At 37.0% G+C, this 23,752-nt stretch overlaps 1 protein-coding gene across 3 annotated transcripts in view; it reads left to right on the forward strand.

The window, feature by feature from the left end:
* FSTL5 (follistatin like 5) overlaps window positions 1-23,752 on the forward strand; it is a 649,684-nt gene that overhangs the window by 458,830 nt on the left and 167,102 nt on the right. The window lies entirely within an intron of this gene.

The following is a 23,752-nucleotide window of genomic DNA, read 5'->3' on the forward strand; positions in this document are numbered from 1 at the left end:
TATAGGATAATACCAATGTGAACAATGTAGATGAAAAAAATGATGAACCATATATAATAGAAAATAGTATAGGCATAAAATTTTACTTCCAGAAGGCTGTTCATGGCAAAACTTAGCTGTATTAGAATCCCAATGGATGCTTGTTTCGGCCAAAAACTTGGCCGAAGCGTCAGGCAGTGTAGCTGGATCAAGTTCCTTTTTATTAGAGGAAATCAGAATAAATTTTTAGGTAAAAGAAGTGTTTTAGAAAGAAGAAGCTTTTCAGATTGCTGGAGATAAAGGAGGATATCTAGCAAGAATGACAAAAGGAACATGTGAGGTAATATGGTTAAGAAAACTAAATAATTTGTTCTTGGAAATGAGGGAGAGCTTTATTTTTTCACGGATAAAGGCAAAAAAGCAGGAGCATGTGTAGTGGGTCTCAAACATTAATATATGTTAAAAATCATCTCGGGAAGGTTTTAATTATGTGTTTTGTTCCCTCTCATGATCTAATAAATAGATGGGCTGGAAGAAGTAATCTATATTTTTAAGCAAGCATCCATTGGGATTCTAATGCAAGTGATGTGCAGGTTACATTAAAAACAGGGTATATATATTTTTTAAACTACATTTTTCTTCTTTTTTTTTTTCTTTTTGGCTGTGCCATGCAGCATGCAAATCTTAGTTCCCCAACCAAGGATGGGACCCGTGCCCCCTGGGGTGGAAGTTCAGAGTCCTAACCAGTGGACTGCTAGGGAATTCCCCAAAAGTGTACATTTTAAATAAGAGACGAGAAAAGATACAATAGTTCACACATTTTCCCTATAAAGTAGATTAAAAAGTTCTACGACTATCATGAGAATTTAATGAGTGTGACTGAGGAACATTTTTTTTTTAACTTTGTGAACATTGTGTCAGTGAAGTCACGAGATTAATATAAGCTTCGGTTGGATTTATGGTGTACAAGACATCCCAGTTCCATGTTTCTCTAGCTGTAGGCCACAGTCTCGTGTCAGTTATCCCAACAACAAGAGCAAACTAACTCAGCCTTAGGGTTTTGTCAGACTATAATAATGCAAACTTCATGTCTTAAATATCAGGTGATCTATCTCTAAGAAATATAAAACAAATAAGATGATATATAGTTTTTAAACTTAAACTGGCTTTATGTAAATTCCTAATGTATTCTTTGGCCTGAAAACTAGGTAAATTGTAAATAGTAATGAGTATGTAATGATCTCGACAAGACTTCACAAATACAACCTTGGGGTTTATCCCCTGAGGATTAGAAAACAAAATCAAAAGAAGTAAGTTTTAGGAAACATTGGGAAGCACAATTCAATATTTATAATATTTATAAAATGATAAGTGAAAAAGGCAAAAATCTGCTTTGGGAAAGTAGCATTTTGTTTGTAATCATGATTTAAGCGTTGAGCTAAGGTAATATAGGCGAGGCCATAGGAAGGCAGAATGACGCTGTATGAAGGCCAAGGTCTTTGCCTTCAGAAAGACCTTCTCTACCCTTAACTAGATGGGAATCTGGACTGAGATTTGCAGCCTCTTCACTGTAAAGTGAGGATGATAAACCTTTCTACCAGATGAGTTTTTTAAGTGTCTCCACGGTTTCTACTAATAAGGGAATAAAGTCTGAAGATACATTTTAGGGGGAAAAAAGAATGTGTTGCTCTTAAAATCAGATTACCAGGAGAAATAAGAGAATGTGATTGTTGAGAAGCAGATAGAATCCAGTTTCAAAAGGTGTGGCATAATAAAATAACTTTGACAGAAGGAAAACTAAGTATGCTATGTTTTTTGTTTTTTGTTTTTTCCACAGTACGAATGAACCAGAATTTAGTCAACTATTTCTCTACTAATAGACATTCAGGGTTGTTTTTTTCCCCACTGCAAACAAGACTGAAGTAAACACATCTTTGTGAATATATCCTTATATACTGATGCTTTCATTGTTGTAGGGTAGAGTCCCCTAAAGTGAGTATGTACTTTGAAAATTTTAGAGATATTGTAACACTAAATTATTAATGTTCTTTATGACCTATTCATTTTTTTTTTTATTGGAGTATAGCTGCTTTACAGATGAACCTATTTGCAGGGCAGGAATAGAGACACAGACATAGAGAACAGACATGTGGACAGGTGGGGAAGATGGGGGATGGGATGAATTAGGAGACTGGGGTTGACATACATACACTACCATACGTAAAACAGATAGCTAGTGGGAACGTACTGTATAGCACAGGGAGCTCAGCCCGGTGCTTTGTGATGACCTAGATAGGTGGGATGAGGGGTGTTGGAGGGAGGTCCAAGAGGGAGGGGATATAGATATACATATAGCTGATTCACTTCATCGTGGGCTACCTTTTTAAAATGTATTACTACAATAGCCTGTTAAAAAGTTTCTATGCATGCCATTATGGAAGATGGCACCAGAAGTATAATGATAGTGTAAATATAGAAGCACGGGGAGAAATGGAGAATAATAGTACCATTTCGTTTTGATGTTTATTCGATCTACTGAGGGTAATTCAATCCCACTGTCACTTTTAACATTTCTTATGGTGCTACAGGGAGTGATACACTTCAGTGAAACAATTAATAATGTTTCTATGCAAGAACAAAGGGATTGTACAACTCATTTTTCATGTTTCAAGATTTTGATATTTAAAGAGGTGAAAAAATCAGATTCTTTTTACCCTAGGTATAGTTATAACACTTGATAAAGGTACCTTTTTTGTTATGTTGCCCTTGAATATAAATCTGGAGGGTGGGACTACATAAATTTGTAATTTTTCAGGAGGCTTTTATCTTTTATTTATTTATTTCACCTGATCCTTGTTGATTGTGTCACCTGAATAAAAAAAATGCAGAACCTAAAAGTTGAGGATTATGTTTCATTTGGCAGCATACTGAGGATGTAAGCCCAGGAGGCAGCCTCTCAGATGCTCCGAGGTACGGCTCCACAGAAGTGAGGGAGGAGCCAGGATATAGAGGGGTTTTTGCAAAAATAAATAAATAAATAAAGCAGTTGTCAGAACATCAAAAGATTACTGTTAATTAAAGAAAACCAGACACCTCATGTTAATGAGTTTAGAGCTCTTCTATGCACGGGAAGAGGCAAGAGTCCGGGCTCACTGACATCACTCCTTTGATGTGCACCTTAACTGTCTGGGGTCAGTATCCTGCTCTTTCCCATCCTGAGTCCCCTCAGGGGGCATCTTTGGGGGCAACTGCCGTGAGTGAGGGCTTGATGGCCCAGCATCCTTTGTTTGCTGATACAGCAGGTGACATTCTTCATCCACTATTGATTAGTTTCTATCATCTCAATAAATATCTCTAATTGAGATCCCATAAAAGATAATAATGGATACCTGATTACAGTCCTATATTTAAATTAAGGTTTTCCTTCACTATTTTGGGGATTATCAACCATCAAATGATGAGGGATTGATGAATTTTTGTTGGTTGCAAATATTTAGTCTCTGAGAATAAAATTATTTTAAATAGAGTGTATTTTATTATGGATGGAATATAGGAATGATTTTCCATCAGAGTTTAGGAGGAAGATTTACTAATGAGAATAGATAGTTGGAATATAATTATAAATGCCAATGAAAGCGATTACTTGCACTTTACCAGAATCTTCATATGCATATATCATAAACATTCTTTTATTCTTAGTAATCAATGAGGCCAGTTAACTTGTGAACATATACAGCAAGTATAGAATGGAATCAAAATCCTTTCCAAGGTTCTGATTTCAAAATCCTTGCTTTTGCCCCTTTGGTAAATTCCTTCTAAATTTCTTCTGGTTTAATGAATGCCTATTTTGTGACAGGTAGTATACTAGAACATTAACTGACCCAAACTTATTTAATCAGATGAAATGTTTTCCTAACCTTATTTTAAAGGTGAGGAAACTGAGGTTCAAGGAGTTCATCTTACTGTCTCAGAATCAGATCTCTGAGTTCATATAGAAAAAGACTGAGAACTTTAACAGAATCCCTAAGGGATAATTAAGCTTTAATAGTCACACCAATTTTATTAGATTTATTTTTTATAATTCTGAGATAAAAACAATTACTAAAGAAGAGTGTCAAGTATGACAGAAGAGACTGGTCCTTTCTAATATAAAACCACTCGGTAAAGTTCCCTCTTTAGGGAGTTCAAGTAAATTGGAAGCACAATTCTTGTTAGCAATAATCCATTATAAGCTTGTATCACTTTTTAAATTTAAATGTTTAGATATTTTCTTTCTTTAAACATGAAAATAATTTGAGAATATATATATATATATATATATATATATATAGTGCTATAAGGATTAAAAAGTAAAACACAAACAAGTTTTAATTAGTCAATGACATATTAAATATAATTGAACTGCATTAGGAATTCATGTTTTGCATACCTTATAATGTTTGTTTCAATCAAAGTCTTTGCAGAAAATAAATATTTTAAACATGACCTTCACACTTCATTATATTTTCTGTACTCTATATATTTATGCTGTTAGTCAGTTCATAGACCAGATAATGCTCCAGAAAAGTTACATGTGGAACAAAACTTGTAATTTATAATTTAAAAGATGGTAAGAGAATGTGCTTTTTAAAGGATAGTTCAGGTGAGTATTTCTGAAATGTAAATAGAACTTTTTGCATATGGATTTACCTGAATGTTTTCTTAAAGGATAATATTTGAAGGGATTTTGGCTTCTGGTCTTCCTGTGACCTTCTCCCTCACTCCTACTCTGTCCTCTAGCTCCCATGCTCCTGTCCCTTCTTTTCACGTCATCAGGATCACCACCTATTAAGTATTGATACTTACATGATTAGACCACCACGGTAAATGTCAGGGACATTATATTAGGTGCTGCATTAGTGAATCGTAATGTATTAGTTCCAGTTTCCAAAAAATGCTGTGATTATATTTTGGGTTCAATAGATATTGTACCCCTCAGGCTTGGTTAAAAGATTTACTACCTTAATTAACTTCAAGCTTGTTTAAATTTCAGTATTCAATCTTAAGCTGCAATTATTAAGTGATTTAAAATTAGAATAACAAAACAACAATAAGCCTTTATATTAAAATTGTAGTGTTGCAGACACATTCGTAAGTATTTTTTACAAATTAAAATGTTTAGTCTCGTAACATGGTAGTTATCACTCATATCCCAATTTTATAGATGATAATTCTGGGACAGGAGTTTATGGGATTCGCCTTCATCACATAACTCTTGTTTCTGTTACAGATCCCACGTCAACACCTTTCCTTACATCTTCCATTCCCTAACCCCCATGGTAGCCAGCCTATCAATTCATGAGCAATAATTCCCTCTGAAGCTTCATAACTTTTTATGCCTAATTGAAATAATGCTCTCAGAAAGGCATGGTGGCTTCTATACTTCTCATCTCCACCTTTTTATCTTTGTTAAATGAATCTAGAGAATCATGTTACAAGTCTATGGGCTACTGAATATCGCAAAAGCTGAACACAACAGTGTGGATTCAAGCACCAAACTAATCTACCATAATCATAGAATAGTTCTGGAGAAGGACGAAGTAGAGAAATCTGACTTTTCTAGCCCTCTAAACTGCCACTAATCTTATTTTCCTTTAGTGAAAAAACACACTTTGGAAACTGAAAAAAACCCTTGTTCACTTTTCGCTTTGTTATTGAACTACATGCTATTATCCTAAAAGTTAGTAGGGATAGAACACTTTCTTTCCTTAGTAAGTATGAATACACTATTTCCATTTAACTCCAAATACTTTTATGTATATATTGTTTGATTGCTTTTCCTTCATCTGGAAGTAACATTCAAGTTCAACTTTATTCTTTGAATTTGCTGTTGTGAATTATTAGAAGGAACACAACCGTGAAGCGTCTCTTTTCCCTCCTACCTTCCCACGTATCGCTGATCCTCAGCCTTCTTGTTTGCCAGCTAACCCATCACTCACTACCTCTAGATTTTCACGACATCTAGGCTTCTACCCTCTTCTGTTTCCCCCAGTGACCCCATCCAGCCCCAAAGTCAGCGATGACGACACTGCAAGGACAGCTCAGAACTTTGCAGCTTTCATTTGTGGGGACCTCCCTCCTCTTCTGGCTCCTCCCATGGCTGCTTTCTTTCCAAGTCTAACCTTTCTGTGAGGAAGACATCCCCTGGTAGAGAGAACTTTCATGGCCATTCCATCTAAAGTCAGTTTCCCACCATAATGTTTCCCTGCCATAATTTTACACTGGAGATGAGATTCTTCATGTGTTTACTCTTTGATTCCCCTTGCTGTAGTTACGCTTCCTGATGTCAAATTTTGGTTGGTTGGTTCCCTGTTATATACACAGTGCTTGAATGGTGTTTATTGCCTAGTAGGTGTTTCATAATATTTACAATGGGAGTAGAAAAACATGAGTAAATGAAAATATATCACATGTTGCTAGCTTTTAGTTAATGAGGGCTAGAGGCTATAGTTACTGTAATAGTGTATATACTAAGTTATAAACAAATATTAGTGAGATAAACACATAAAAGATTAAAGAAGAAATTTAAAGAAATACAAATAGATATCCCTTGCTTCTGGGGACAACCGAGAACGTTCCCAGATCCCCGTGGGTGGGCTGAGGGCTCTGTTATGATAACATCTCAGCCCACCCTCTCCTTCTGCCCAGTCTTGATTCTCACAGAGGTACTGCTCCCCAGAACCATCCCAAGCGAGCCTCAGAGGCTGTTTCTGGGAAAATCTGATCTAAGATCACAGCTTCAAAAAAAGATACCATTCCTGCCCACCTGGAGTTCACACCGTAATGGAAAGACAGACCATGCACGTAAGACAGTTCAGTTGGTCCCCTGACTCCCGTGGTGTGTTGTGACCCATGTGCAGGACCCAGTGGTTCCCCCCAGACCCCACCTCCTGTGTGCAGGACCCAGTGGCTGCCCCTCAGCACCCCACATTGTGTGTTGCTATATGGGTGGTGGGTGATCGCAGCACCACGGGACTGATTAGTGCGATTCCGAGGTGAGGCAGCGTCTCTGGTCACTGAAGAAAAGATGTCTCTTTCTGTCACCCCATTTCTCCTTCATCCCACTTATCAACCACCTGGTGTTTCACCAGTGCTGAGAAGAAACGGCAAATCACTTCCTTCCTGCTTCCTGGATAAGTGGGTAGTCCAGCTTCCACGGGAAGGTCAGGCCGAGATTTCCCCAGGTGCCCCGCTTCTCGCCCCTGGTCCCCCAACAGCTGGGAGGCTGCTAGCCTCCTCACACCTTGCACGTGTGCCCACCTTTTCAGCCGCATCAGGAACCCATTCCCACATCCTCTCTCAGATCCGCTACAATGTCACTTCCGTCTGGTGCTCTTCTTATTGCACCCATGGTCTTCCAACAGCAGGCACCGGCTGTAGCTGAGTGCCTTAGGAAAAAGGACCAAGACAAGCAGGCAAGGTTGGCTCACGCTCTGGGCTCTGACACTTCCTAGCAGCAGGAACTCGCCTCTCTGAGCCTCAGTTTTCTCATCTGTAAAATGGGATCACCCTGCCCACCACCCGGGACCTTGTGAGGATGCAGTAAGGTGATTCACACCTGGCACCCAGCACCCCGCACTGCCTGGTACACCATGCCTTTCACTTCTTCTCAAACCTGCCTCACCTGCACCGGGTTTACGTGCAGGGTCCCCTTCTCATGAGGCATCCCACCTCGTGAGCCTCAAAGAGAGCTATGAGGAGACATTTACCTCCTGGTGTATGGGTACCATCTTCCCTAACCCAGGGTCACAGGCATCTCGGGCTGGTCATGGTACCCCCAAGAGTCCCAGATACCCCTCCTCTATCTCTCTGTCCCATCTGTAGACTCTGCTCCCACCATCTGTCCTGGGGGTGTTTCTGCTGCTGTTTCACCTTTGGCTGAAAACCCACCACACCTGGCATCAAGGCTTTTCTGGTCCAAAGCACTGTTCTCAGTCAGCACCTTGAGTGGCCCCTGGCCTTCACTTGGGGTCCATTATCCCGTCTGATGCTACAGAGGAGGTGGTTTATCTATATCTTCTTGTCCAAAAACACCATCCTCAGCTAGGTCAATCAGAATGGCTGTCACATATTCTGTGTCAGGCAGGGGTCTTAAAAATAGATAAAGGAAATACAGATATCTCAATTTTCTTGATAGAGTATTAATGTTTAAATTACAAACAAAGAAGACCTTAAGATGATGAATGAAATATAATCAACAGGTTTAGGAAGTTTTATTTATATATTTTTATTTCTTGATCCCACCTGCTCTGAGACCTTGGGCAAATTATTCAGAGCTTCTGTTTCAGCTTATTCCTTCATAGAATACGTATGTTGAATTATCTTACAAGTAATTCTGTATCTTCCTTTTATAACATTAAATTTAAATAGGGTGCCTATTTTGTCTTATGCGTGAGAAAAGGGGTTAGAGAAAATCAAATCCGTTCTTACTATATATCTGCACCTGAATTTAGCAGACAGAAATAAGAGAAACATAATTCACAACCAAAATATATATGAAGTATATTAGAGAGGAAATCAATTTAATATGTTAATAATTCCATATTAGCGTGTAGGCAACTCTCTAATCATTTCAAGAAGGAGATTTGTGCCGAATCCTGGGTTTCCTGCTCCTCCCGTGATGTCTCGTGTAGGTTTCCATGGGTCCCCACGGAAATGACCGGGGCACGAACCCGTGTCTCTTGTTTAGAGCAATACTACACTAGATTTCAGAAACATGAATTCTATTTAATGACCTCAGTCATGCAATCACCTCAGATTTCTCAATTTTAAAGCAAAGTTGGGTTATTACATGGATAGAATCAGGTTTCTTCTGAAACCAGCAGCACATGTTGGGAATAGAAAAAGGATATAACTGACTTGGGATGTTACATGTGATATACACCTCTGACTAACATCTTTATCACTGCTGCCACCTTAAGGATTCTATAATAAAGCTATAGTTTTGAGATTGGACTACCCATAATTCTTACACATCGAAAGGATCACTTTTAAACTGTGCAACATAATTGAACCTAGAAATACAACCCAAAAGAGGGGAAGCCACACATTTACTATTTTTAAAACCTCAGATTGTTATCCATTGTTTTATTAGCAAGAAGGGTTTCAATAAACAAGTATATTTTTAATTGGTATATATTTAGCGGGCATAAATTTACCTATCGAAATCAAACTTTTCTGACACACATACTGCCCTGATAAAATGAATAAAATGATTATTTCAAAATGTAATCTGCAAGATTTGCATCAATAGGAGAATACGCTAGGAAACAGTCGTCCATGGATGTATTATATTTTTGCATGTCTGTGAGCAGAGGCACTGACCGTTTGTGTTCTGGACTATGTTTGTAAGGATACAGTCTCTGAAGACAGAAATAGTGCCTCCCTGTAAAGTAGACTGCAGGTTTTTCTACTGTCTTCAGCATTCACCAGGCTCCCATTGGACTTAGGGGACAGAGGGACCCGATACAAGTCCAAAGCTCATGCCACTTGCTGTACCATGAGTAATAAAGCCCTTTGTCTCTGATCCAGGAATATCTCGTCTTCTGCCAGCATTCACGAAACTGTAGCAGGCTTACTTATCAGCTTGTATGTAGGAAAAAATATCAGACCATCCACAGTTTTTGACAGCTGTAACTGATTTCATCCAGCAAACTAACTGCATGATGTATCAAGGTTGAATCTAATTTCGATAACATCTTTAAATAAAAACTTTGCTATGTAATCCAATGAAATTAATAAGTGTTTCAGTGTAATTGTTAGTTTAAAACTGGAATGCTACAGCATAGCATGATATAATAATACAAATAAACTCAAACATCCAGAGAAGTGTTATCTAAGGATGACTGGTAAATCTAATTGGCAACATTTAATGATATAGCACTGCATATAGCTCTAGTGAAAGGTAAAATTAATACATAATGCTGAAAATTAAACTTTTCAGCATTATGTATTTTTAAAGTGTTGTTTCTAAGAAATAATTTTCCAACTAAATGCCTGTGAGCTTTGAGTGGTTATAATTCGTTAATTCCTCATTTTTGAAATTAACTCGTTCAAATGCCCATCACACACTTCCTATCTGCCAGGCACTGTGCTAAACGCTGTAGGTTCCATAGTGAACTACGCGGTACCTGCCTTCATAGGTAAGACTATGGAGATAGTTGTTTAACAAATAGTCACACAAAAATTAAAAGCTAATAACACTATACTCAAAACTAAGAATAAAAGAGTTTAGAGTAATATGATAAATTGTACAAAGGGGACATAATTTATGTTATCCAACAGGAGACTAATGTAATATCTCAAGGATACATACGTGATATTCTGCAAAGTGTATGCCTGGCAACGGCGATGAGGGCCACAATGTGGGAGGAAGGATGCTGAGCTGCTGGAGGGTCTGAAAGTGGCCTCTCATTTTTTTTTTTTTTTTTTTTTTTTTTTTGTGGAGTAAAGGGTCTCTTTTTTTTTTTTTTTTTTTTTTTTTTTTTTTGTGCGGTACGCGGGCATCTCACTGTTGTGGCCTCTCCCGTTGTGGAGCACAGGCTCCGGACGCGCAGGCTCAGCGGCCATGGCTCACGGGCCCAGCCGCTCCGCGGCATGTGGGATCTTCCTGGACCAGGGCACGAACCCGTGTCCCCTGCATCGGCAGGCGGACTCTCAACCACCGCGCCACCAGAGCCCTGAAAGTGGCCTCTCTTGACAGAACCTGATGGCAGGAGACAAGCCTGGGGAAGCAATCAGATATTATTTTTTGATATAAAATTTAAAACTCTTCCCATGTTCATTGCAGCACTATTTACAATAGCTAGGACGTGGAAGAAACCTAAATGTCATATGATACCACTTATATGTGGAATCTAAAATATGGTACAAATGAACCTGTTTACAAAACAGAAATAGAGTCACAGATGTAGACAACAAACTTATGGTTACTAAGGGGGAAAGTAGGGGGTAGGGAAGGATAAATTGGGAGATTGGGATTGACATATACACACTACTATATATAAAATAGATAACCAAAAAGGACCTATTGTATAGCACAGGGAACTCTGCTCAACACTCTGTAATAATCTAAATGGGAAAAGAATTTGAAAAAGAATAGATACATGTATATGTATCACTGAATCACTTTGCTGTACAGCAGAAACTGACACATTGTTTATATTCCAATAAAAATTAATTAAAAAAGTAAAATGAAACTCTCTTACAACATTTTCTTTTATTGTGCCACACGTCTTTTCCCTCTATGTATGTTAGCCTGAGGTATAAAATATTTTTAAGGGATATGTATTTACGATTTATTAGAAAGGCATTCTAATACATTCACTCTAGAAACCTATTAGATTACTCTTTTAGGACTCATAGTCATGACTTTATCATTTTCATGATTTTAGAAAAGTGTAGAAAATTTCCAAATTGTGAATATAGCCTTATTTTCAGTTACTCTTTTCTTTCCCATTTTTCTCTGAGTGTAAAACTATCATCTGAACAATGAAGCTATCTGACCCCATGTGGCCCAGAGAAAAGGAACTCTTAGTGAAGCAGTCCTTCCCTGAGGAAGAAAGAATATTCGGCTCCACTTCTAAAGAACTCCAGAACATCTTACCAACTACATGAAAAATATAGTGATTGTTGATGAGGGGAGGAACTGTTAGAAGTGATTATAAAATGTTAGTCCTTGTAACTTTAACAAGTTTATTCCCATTTAGAAATCTCCACAAAATCAGATGTACAAACTATTAATTCCTTATGATTAAGAGAATATGTCTCACATTTTATTCTAACTGCAAAGTGCTTCCCAAAAGTGCATTTTATTTGCTCTTTACATCTATTTGTGAGGTAAAGTAAGCAAATATTTCAATTCCCATGTTGTATATTTGGAAATCGAAGCCTAGAGAGATGAAATAACTTTCTCCAGTTTCTTGAAACCAATCCATGACAAAGCTGTGTTTCAAATCCACGTCTTTATTTTTCAAAAATTTGATGACCTAAATAAATAATTGGATGAAGTGTTGTAAAGTTAACACAAGTAACAGCAAGTCTTCTCTAAGACGCTCAGTTTTCACGGGAAAAGTATAATACACGTGTGGATATACATTATCATCCAGCAGAGCTGAAGGAAACAAATAGGTAGAAAGAAAAACAAACATTGAAAGATGATAAATAATTGTTCTGCTGTAAATACTGTGAATATCTTTTGTTCTACCTAAGCATACTTTGAATTGGAGAGTTGAAAATTATTTAAGATTGGGAGCAGATAAAAATCAGCTGGCTTTTTTCAGATCTTTAACATCAATTGTATCTTTTTTTTTTGTGATCAGTTAAAAGGAACTAATTTCTTACCATTAGACATCCGAAAGGAGAGTCATGCAGTCTTTGTTTGAGATTCACAGTGGCTGGTAGAGAAGAGGTGCCCAGTAAACGTTTCCTGAAAAAATAAATTGCCTTAGAGAAGGTTTTAAAGTTCTTCATTTTTAAAAATTCTTATTTATTCTTATCTCTGAAACAGAGAGAATAAATATAAAAGTCATTGTTTTGGAATATGATATATGTTTTAGCTGTGTTATATGCAATTAGCAGAGCAGTACTCCTAATTGGCTCCTGACTCATCAAAGACAGCTGAGCCAACACCAGGGGTATCGTCTAGCTGCACACAGAAAAAATATTCATGATATTTTATGATACAATTCTCATATAAACTATATGTCTTCACTATTTATCAAGTCACTGACTCTTTCTCCGAATTTTTGGAATGATCCAGAGCAGGAGACTGATTTTGTGCAGCTGTTCATCATTATTGCTTAATTGACAAAGTCATCAAGCTTATTATATTCCTTAATAACAACCTGTGGGTTCCTGCACACTTAGTGAAACAGTCAGTAAGCCTACATTTATTGAATTAGCACCCATTTTATTGTAAAACATTTCCAAATGATTTTCAAAACCTTTTATTTAATCCTTGAAACAATGTCTCTTAATGTGGAAATCAGACCACTCCTATTGTACGTTTAATTCTTTTTCTTTTTGTCAATGACAAGCACCCAGAGGATGCTGCCTTTTATTTTCTTTTAATTTTTATTTTCTTTTATTATTTTATTGACTTTAGTTAATTTACAGTGCTGTGTTAATTTCAGGTGTACAGCAAAGTGATTCATATACATATGCAAACATTGAATAGGAGAGTTGAAAATTATTTAAGTTTAGGAGCAGAATAAAAATCAGCTGGCTTTATTCAGGTCCTCAACATCAATTATATCTTTTTCTTTGTGATTAGTTAAGAGGAGATTTATACATATATATATATATATATAATTTTTCAGATTCTTTTCCATTACAGGTTATTACAATACATTGAATATACTTCCCTGTGCTATACAATAGGACCTTATTGGTTATCTATTTTATATATAATAGTGCATATATGTTAATCCCAAACTCATAATTTATCCCCTGTCCCCCCACCCATGCCTTTCCCCTTTGGTAAAAGAAGTTTGTTTTCTTGCCTGTAGTCTGTTTCTGTTTTGTAAATAAGTTCATTTGTATCGTCTTTAAGATTCTGCATTAAGTGATATCATATAATATTTGTCTTTGTCTGATTTACTTCACTTAGTATGATAATTTCTAGGTCCAAAAACAATTAATAAAATATAATTCTTACTGTTTACCAATTATATCATTTGGTGGACTCAACATTTGTAGATTTTAAATTTAAGCTTTTTTTTTTCTTTTTTTGTGGTATGCGGGCCTCTCACTGCTGAGGCCTCTCGCGTTGCGGAGCACAAGCGCCACCAGGCAAGCCCTAAATTTAAGCTTTTAACTCTTCCCAAGTAATCCAAAAAGTTCATGGTACGTAATATTCTGTATTTTAGTTGTAATGCAATTTGGATTCACAATGTCTCTTGCTGGTATGAAGAAAAATGGTCTCTAGCTATTGAGAAATGCAAGTGACCACCTCACTCTGTGCTCTTTTCTTTTCTTTTTTTTTTTTGTGGTACGCGGGCCTCTCACTGTTGCGGCCTCTCCCGTTGCGGAGCACAGGCTCCGGACGCGCAGGCCCAGCGGCCATGGCTCACGGGCCCAGCCGCTCCGCCGCATGTGGGATCCTCCCAGACCGGGGCACGAACCCGTGTCCCCTGCATCGGCAGGCGGACTCCCAACCACTGCGCCACCAGGGAAGCCCTTAGTGCTCTTTTTGATTCTCACTTTAGTTTGCCTGAGCAGTAGCTCCAGTGAAGTGCTATGAATATTATTTCTTAAGAAAACAAAACAAAATTTTAAAAAAATTTAAAAAATCATGGAGAGAGAAAACTTTAGCCAGAGGTAGGAAGTTATAGTACATAGATACTGCTCCATGACACATTACTCCAAAATTTCGTGACTTAAAATCACAACCATTATTTTTTTGCCAGGTTTTGGGTCAGCTTGGAGTGCCTGCTGCTCTGGATTGAACCGGGCGGGTTTGGCTGAGTGTACTCACTCCTGTGTAATAAGCTTCAGGGTATGCTTTGAACTGACTAGCCTCTGGTAGCTTCAGCCGAGATGATGCGGCTCTGCTTCCCGTGGACTCTCACCTGCCACCAGGCTGGTGAGCACTCATTCCCATGCTGATGGTGAGGATACAAGAGAGAGCAGGCCGTGTCATGAACAGGGCAAGCGGAAGTGCACTTTTCTTTCTTCACTTCTCTGCTTGCAGCACATTTGCTAACATCACTTTGGCCAGAGCATGTGCTATAGAAAAGTCCACAGTCAAAGGGAAGACTAGAAAGTTGCAAAGCAAATGGCATGGCTTGGAAAAGAATTAATTAAGACCATCAGTGAAATCTGTCTACCACAAAAGGTGATTCACTTGTTAACAATACTGTTGGAAAGACCTGTCTTCTAAGACAGGGAATGATTCTCCCTTGAAGGGTGAAGAGAGTTCAATTTTAAGTTTGGGGGCAAGATTGGGTCTCTTAACTAAATTTCATTGAAGGGCATGATTTCACTTATCTGTGAAATCTAAAAAAATAAAATAAAGGAACAAATGTAACAAAGCAGAAAAAGACTCACAGTTACAGAGAACAGACTGGTGGTTTCCAGAGGGAAGAGGGATGGGGGAAGGGGCAAAATGGGTGAAGAGGATTAAGGGGTACCAGCTACTATGTATAAAATAAATAAGTTACAGAGATCTAATGTACAGCACAAGGAATATAGTCAATGTTTTATAATAACTTTGCATGAAGTGTAATCTATAAAGATGTTAAATTTCTATGCTGTACACTTGAAAGTAATAGAAGTCAAATATATATCTTTTTTTTTTTAAAGAGCTTAGTGAATGAAATGGGGGGCATTTGATTTTTGACATAAAGTAATTAGTACTGTTGGAATCAGCTTTCTGATTGCATTTATAATGACAATTACCTTCATTTAGAGAGAAACTAGGAACCTGTAAGAAGTCATAGAAAAAACATATTTTGAATGATTGACAAGTATTTACTTCCAAAATAAGCTCATTCTTCAATTATTTCTTTTGAAAAAACCTTTATTTAGAGCCTGGAAACAAGATTATTTTCAATTCAGAGTCATTGCAGTTAAATAGGCAATTACAACATAAATAAGTGTGTCAGTAGGGCTAAATACATGGATTCTATGGATTGCTATGTACAAGCTACGTCATCAGAAATTAAACTTTGCAACATGTATGGCTTATTTTAACAGTTTTTATTGAAATATAAAAATGATAAAGACAGGTGTATAAACCTTAGGTTTACAGCTTGGTGAGTTTTCAGCAATTGAAAACACTGATGTAACCAGCTAATTTAAGATACTTCTGAATTCTCTGCGCATTATCTCTTTCTTTTCCCTTATTGGCAAATGATTAGAATAGAAAATGTGTGTAGTGCAAATCATGTGGCTTGCAGTAGACCAGATAGCTGACATTTCCTTTTCCAAATTGGCATTTTTCTTGAGAGACATTAAAATTTGATGTACTAGTTATTGACACATCACCTCTCTGCTGCAAATCACCCTTAAATAAATTACCCTGTGGTTCCTGACTCTTGATTAGTTCCTGAATGATGTGCTTGCTTTCTTCAGGGTCCCAGAGTTCTTCTGATTCAAGACTGTTGATTCATGGTAGTAATGCTGAGTGGGTTTTGCATAATATTATTTGCCAGTGTAATCCCTGATATTTAAAATATCTATCAATGAATATTAAACTCAACGGAATAGTAAAATCTACCTGAGAAGATATTGGAAAGATAATGATCGAAATTACGTTGAAAGTAAGAAGCAAATGCTATTGAAAAGAAAATCATCAGAAATGAATATTATTTGAGTACAAATATCAAGAAATGGTTAGTTTTATCACTGATAAAATAGTAGTAGCATCAAAATCTGTTTTTGTAAAAAATTGTATTTACTTGTTATTTATATATGCTCATACAATTAATTGATTTATTAATTTTTACAATAAAGCTATAGAAACTGTGTGATCCAACTTCTCCTAGCCAGGAAAAGCATACTTTATGCTGGAGATTTGACATTGTTACCTCCCTTCTCTGATATTTCTTAACCTCTTTGGTAGACATTCACTCCTCTAAATGATAAATAATTTTTTTCAGGCATGGTGATACCTTTACTCTGGTTATATACCTGGTCTCAAAAACCTGGGAGACTTTCCATTTCCTGAAGACGATTATGTACTTTTCTGTGACAGACTTTAATACTTCTCTTTACCTTTGGTCTTCAGCAGTATGAATATATTTCTAGATTGTTTCACAATTCTTATTTGTGGAAAATTCTAGACCATTCATTTTCAAATGTTTTCTCCCCATTCTCTCCTTTTTCCTTCCAGTATTTCAATTAAATATATTTTAGACTAATATCGGCCTACATGCCTTGGATACTCTGTTCTTTAAAAATTGTTTTCAATAATCTCCTCTTTTGTTTCCATCCGAGTACTGTCTATTGACCTATGTTCAAGTTCACCGAAGCCTTCCTTGGATGTGTCAGGTCTACTGATGAGCCTGTCAGAGTCATGCTTTATCTCTGTTACTGTGGGGAGGGTACATTTCTTTCCAGCATGCCCTTTGCCATTTGCTTATTGTTTCCATTTCTCTGCTGAAATGACCCATCTATTCATGAATGTCTTCAAGTCTTTCCACTGGAGCTTGTAACATATTAATCATAGTTATTTTAAATCCTCTCTCTGTTTGTTTTGTCTCTCAACAGCGGATTATTTTTCCATTTTATATGTCTCATAACTTTTCATTGAAATGTACATACTCTGTGTAGGGTAGCAGAGACCAAGGTAGATAGTATTTATGTCTGGAAATCAGCATGCCTTTTTCTCTGCTTGGCCTTTGATGAGGAGCTGTGCTGTGCTTTAGTTTTATTGGTTGCTGTGATTACCTTCAATGCACCGCCAGCCTCGGTTTCTTCAGTGTCACCTTGTGGTTAGGGTAAGAACCAGACTGATGGGGTATCTGAGCATCCTCCAGGTGGTGCTTCGTCCACCCTCAGTTTTAGGTGTTCCCTGGGAGCCTGCACCATTGTCTCTCCATTCTCTTGTCCCTCTGTTAGTCGGCTGTTGCTGGTTTCTTGATCCTCGCTAGCCTGGGTGGTGAGGAACAAAGCTTTCTACATTTTCCTCATCCAGCATCAGCCTTAGGGAGCTCATGCGTCTCTTGAGCCAGGTTTTCTGAGTTGAGTCTTTTGAGCCAGGTTTTCTTCATGATGCTGCCCTGCCTCCGGTGGTAAAGGATCTTTAATTTTCTGAAACTAGGAGGATTTCTTGCTTCTCTCCTTTTCCCAAGCTCTGTCAGTTTTCACCCACTGAAACTGACAGGATTTGCTGCCCTTTTTTTCAGCAGCTTAAGCCTTTGCTCCACTGGGGAGAAGGATCCAGGTAAGAATTGTTTTCTCCCTCAGCAGCGCCATTACCCGAGGGATGCTTTCTCAGCTCTCTCCTGCCCCCAGACTTTTCAGAAGCAAACAGTGGGGTCCATGGAGAAGGGGCTGCCGGTGTCTGTGCTCTCAGGGCTCTGTACTCTCACAACTGTGGCTGCTCAACTTTTAGCAGTTCCTTAAGAAGTTAGTTGATACCTTTTGTACCTGTTTGAACGGCCTCCTTGTTTCCTTCCAGTGCTGTGTTAGACGTGAGTGATTGCCTGTGTCTTGTCGGTCTGGAGGCTCACTCCAGCTTTCCTTAGATTTTACTTTCATTATTGCCTTTCAAAGTCAGCACACTAATAGGTTTAAGAACAGGGTGATTTTTCAGATTGCCCAGCTTCTTCTTGTTTGGGTAACACTCTTTCCATCTGTCTATCCTAAAATGGAGCCAGAACTCTGTAATACATGTCATTAATTAACCAATTCCATAAAAGTTACCAGGATTCTGGGTACCTTTGGTTACTCTTATAAATATTTTTAAGAAAACCAAAATAAGGATTTATTCTCTTTTGAAATACACAAAAATATAGTTTAAAATCTAAATGTTTTATTTTTATTCCATTAAATTAAGAAGTGCAATTCCAGTCTATTTAAAGTAATGAGAAAGAGACTTTGAGATTTCTATTGATATATATACTTAGGGGAAGCTATGTACTTCGAGATACACAATTTAATGTCTAGCAGCTCTTTTATTGAATTTCTTTTTATATTTCAATATTACCCATGCCTGAGGGTATCTATAAGATAGGTACAATTTAAAGTAAAATAATATGTGGATAATTATAGACTCAATACTCATTTAAGACTGTAACATGAGAAACACACTTGAAGCCCTTTTAGGCTCTTCCCCACTATATTTTCCTTCTACTCTAGATATAACTCCTACCATGAGTCATATGTTAACCAGTTCTTTTTATTCTTACCATAAATGTATTTGTCTCTAAAACATGCAGTTTATTTTTGCCTGTTTTGAACTTTATGTAAATTGAGCCATACTGCATTCTATATATATGTGACATTGAGCTTGGAGATCCATCCATGTAAACACTTCGGTCTGTAAGTGTGGACCTTCAGAAGCAGAGCCAGACAGCCTAGTTCTGAATATTGTATCATTAACTTATTAGCCTCCACAGAAAAGTTAACTCTTCTGACTTCTGTTTCTTTGTGTGTAAAACATATTGTCAAAATATAAATAATATGGTTAATTAATATATTTCAAAATTATATAGATCTTGATTTTTTTTTTTTTTTTTTTTTTTTGGTACGCGGGCCTCTCACTGTTGTGGCCCCCCCCACCGCGGAGCACAGGCTCTGGACGCGCAGGCTCAGCGGCCATGGCTCACGGGCCCAGCTGCTCCGCGGCACGCGGGATCCTCCCAGACCGGGGCACGAACCCGCGTCCCCTGCATCGGCAGGCGGACTCTCAACCACTGCGCCACCAGGGAAGCCCGATCTTGATGTTTTAAGTACCTACATTTTGAAGGTATTCTATTTAAGAAATAGGATACAAATTATAAATAACAATTAGCTATAAAATAGGATATTAATTAAAATAAGAAAAGAAGTCACAGAAAATTATAAATATATTTCTAAATTTTACAGAAATATATGACCATATAAAGAAATTCCAGGCCCTTGGAAAGGGCTTGTACAGATGAGGGGCTCTGAAACTTAAACTCTATCAGCTTCCGGGCAAATCTGACTCTGCATATATGTAAAACATTTTGAAGAGTTGTTCCATAAAAGTGATTGATATTTTTACTTATTTTTATTACTATTATGTTATATTAATGGAAACTTTTGCCAGGGTCATTTTCTCAAGTGAAATAAAATATAATTAGTCTAACTGTTTACATATACCATCAAATAATATTGTTGCACTTAGTTTTCATAATTTTGGTTTTTTACCAAAGAATGCAGTTGCTTGACTTTTTGTTTGCTTATCAATTTGGAAAAAAAATTTCAATTCATATTAGTTTACTTTTCTATTGTATTTCTTTAAATTGATACATGAAATTCTTTACTTTAGGAAAAAAAGGTATTAAAAGTAATGACTATACCAAATCGGATTTATATTATTTAATTTTATACTTCACTGTGCTTTTTATTGATGATAGATTAAATATCTAAGAAAATAGACTAGTGAGAATCTTCCATAATTTTTAGAAAATCACATAAATTATGGGATAGTGGTATTTTTGTGAATTTCAATATGTAGATGCTTGCTTAAATTACTTTTATTGCTATTTTATGAAAATATATTTTGTACAAATATAAAGCTAGGAAAATAGCTTTCACAATATTACAAAGTAAAAGCATACTAGCATAATCAGAATTAGAAAGGAAATTAATGTCAGTGTATATCAAAGCAATGTGTATTACATAGAAAACCTCATTTAAAGTATAATAATACTGGGACCATGTAATTTAAAACTATGAATAAGAACATAATATGAAATAGGAAAATAAACTTAAATTTGAAATTTACCATTTTCTAATGGATGGGATTTATCTTTTGGATCATAACAAATGCCTATGGGTAAATACAGGCCTAAAATTCAGCTGTTTTATTCTGGTATAGTCATACCTGATGTTTACTGCCTTATACATTCTGACTGATCAGTGCCTTTCCTCTATAGGTTGTTAAAACATTGTGATTATTGCTCTTACACCACTGATTATAGTCAATTAGTAGTAGCCATACAATTTTCAAAATTTTAGAAGTGTGCTATAGATTTTCCTTTTTTCCACAGTTCCCTTTTGTACTGCTTTGAAAATAATATAGGTAGTCAACTCAACAAAATAAATGGTTTTAGGTTTTTTTCTATTGAATTTCCAGACATTAGTGCCCTGAGGCAACTTTTTAATGGTGTAGAGGTTCATAAAGATTTAATCACTGAAGAAATATTTATGGAGAATCTATTGGGAGCAAGATTATAAAGGTGTAATGGGGGTTCCAAATAAGTGCAAGATTTTGTCCCCAAATTCAGGGAGCATCTGTTACCTAAGGACATAACTCTCAACCATGGCTGAGCATCAAAATCACACAGTTAGTTTAATCTACTTAAGATTGGAAAAATACTGAGAAAATGAAAGATTAAAAGATTAGAAATGCTGAATCAGGATGGAGGTAAGGCATAGGATTGATATATCCATATTAAAAAAAAACTCAAAAGGTAAGTTTTATGTTTGGCTAAAATAATGGAGAATCAGGAAAGATGAAGATGGGTTAAGAATTGCATAATAACAAGGGTTCAGTTCTGGAGTCTGACCATTTGTTTGGATGCCAATCTCTGATCCCTTACTTTGGTTGGTGTCTTACTCTGTTGGACTGCTATAAGAAAAGACTAAGTCTTGGTGGTATAAACAACAAAAATGTATTTCTCACAGTTCTAGGGCTAAGTCCAAGATCAAGGTGCCAGCACATTAATATTCTGGGTGATGGCCACTCTCTCGATTAATAGCCAGAATCTTCTCCTATGTCCTCAAATCTCTGTAGGATAAGGGCACTAATCCTGTTCTTAAGGGCCCCACCCTCACAACCTAATCACCCCCCAAAGGCCCACTATCACATTAGGCTTTAGTATTTCAACAGATGAACTTTGGGTGGGGCACACAAACATCCAGACCATAGCAGTTGGTGACCTCAGATGAGCCCAAGCCTAACATCAGCATATTCCAGTTTTCATATATATAAAATGGGGCTAATAGTAGTGCATTTTAAAGAGGTTGCTTAAAGGATAAAATCTGATAATTTATTTAAATTATTTATCACAGTGCCTGACATATTTAAGTGCTCAATAAATATTTATTGAGTTTTATAATAAGTATAGTGAAACAATCCATGCTTCATGCAAAGTGGTGAGACAATCTTGCTTATTCAGAAATGCTGTTTGAAAAGGTGATTATAAAGTTGTGTATTGAAAGAAATTGAGGCTGGAAGATTTTGCTTCTACTTGGAAGAAAGAGGAAAAAATAAGAAATGATATATAGATTAGAAGGGATCACACAATATGTTAATTTAGAGCATATCTACATTAAAAGGATTTCATATTACAGAATAACACAGATAGCAAAATAAGATACTTTAATAAACATTCTCAAGATTATATTCTTGGAAAATTTTTACATCATTCGGTGAAGGAATCTGGATTATAGTAGATTGGGAAGGGCCAAGCTTTCTAGGTAGCTATACAGGAAAACACGTGGAAAAGTTTATTTCAAGTTTTATGAATAATTTAAAAAGTATTATTTGGAAATAGACTTTAAAAGACCTATGTGCAGTTTGGCATAAATGAATTTAAACATAATTACAAATATGAGATATACTTCGGGTTTTTATGATTATTTCCAGTTATTCTTGTCCCGTGAGGGGATTCACCTCTGTTCTGATTTGGTCTCCCTGGTCTGTTCTGCTTGTGAGGAGTCTTTCTGGTACATGCACGTCCTGTGTGATTGTCTGCCTTGTGCTCATTAGGTATCTTACTATTACATTTCAGGTTGTCAAGAATTATTTTTGGCTCATAGTTTTTCTCAGAATTTCTTTAACTCTAATCATCCTGAACTGATTTCTGCAGAGGTTTGGCTTTTTCTCATATTATACCCAGCTGTGTGTCAACTCCCTGCCTTAATGTTAACCTGAGGGACAGCGTGGCCTTGCTGTTTGGTGTTTCTGTTCTCTAGCCTAAGTGCTCACCCAGGAGCCCTGTTTCTAATGGTAGCCCGTGGTGATGCAAGGGATGCTATCACAAATTGGTGTCACTCAGTGACGTCCTTGTTAGGGTTTAATCTCCAAATTCTCCCCTATCGTGCAGGGCATGAGGCTTTTCCTGTAAGTCCATGAGATGCCCCTGGGAGCTGCAAAAATGTGGTATGATCAATCTCATATAATATGATATGGAGGAATTTTATTTCATTTGATAATCATTAAGACAATGTTATTCATCAGCTAAATAATCTGATGGCCAGAACATACAGTATGTTTCTCCCCTCCTGACCCACCTCCTCTTCCCCCTCTCCCCCGAAGCTCCCTCCCCTTTCCTCCCCAGCCTCCTTCTGCTTCTCCTCCTTCTTATTCTCATTCTTCTTCTTCTCCCCCGTTTCTTTTTCTCTCTCTTCTTTTCTCTGTCTCTCTTTCATGACTGGGAGAACATTTTCATTATTTTGAGGTCCATATTCAATAGCTCCATAGTCATTTTTTTGATTGTAATTAATCTGTAGTGAGTATCAGTTAGAGGGAAGCTATTTTTAACAGAAATGCACATGGTGTGAATATAGGTAAAGTCAGAAACATATGGAGTCAGAAACGTATGGACTCAACTCTAAGTCTTGCTCAAATAAAAAGAATTCATGAAAAGGGAAATTTTCAGGGAGCTGCCGTGTAGGTCAGATTGTGATGATTCTCTGAGGATGGGGTCTTGGAGGAGCTTCAAACCCGTTCTGCTAGCAGAGTTACGAAGCTGGTGGTCCAAGGCTTCCATGCAGCTCTGAAGAGAGGGAAGCCACCAGCCTCGCTGTCCTTGCTGAAATTCAGCCAGTTTTTCCAGTAATGCTGTGTGCGCTGCTGTGAGCCTTTGTCTATTTCCAGAGTTCTGAATAAGTTGATTACGACAGTTTTTGCCAGTGTATTCATTCCCTTTATGAAAGAGAAGATTTTCTGGTCTCCTCTTCCAGAGGTGCTTCTTGGCTTTGATTTTGATAAACAGCACAAGACTTTTAATCCTTTTCCTAAAATGGTTGTGCATATTTTCCCCCATAAATTTGAAATGCCGTGGTTATTTTAGCTAATGTACTGATTATTTCT

The sequence above is a fragment of the Neophocaena asiaeorientalis genome, unplaced genomic scaffold (assembly GCF_003031525.2).
Source record: "Neophocaena asiaeorientalis asiaeorientalis breed wild unplaced genomic scaffold, Neophocaena_asiaeorientalis_V1.1 scaffold7, whole genome shotgun sequence".
Classification (NCBI taxonomy): domain Eukaryota; kingdom Metazoa; phylum Chordata; class Mammalia; order Artiodactyla; family Phocoenidae; genus Neophocaena; species Neophocaena asiaeorientalis.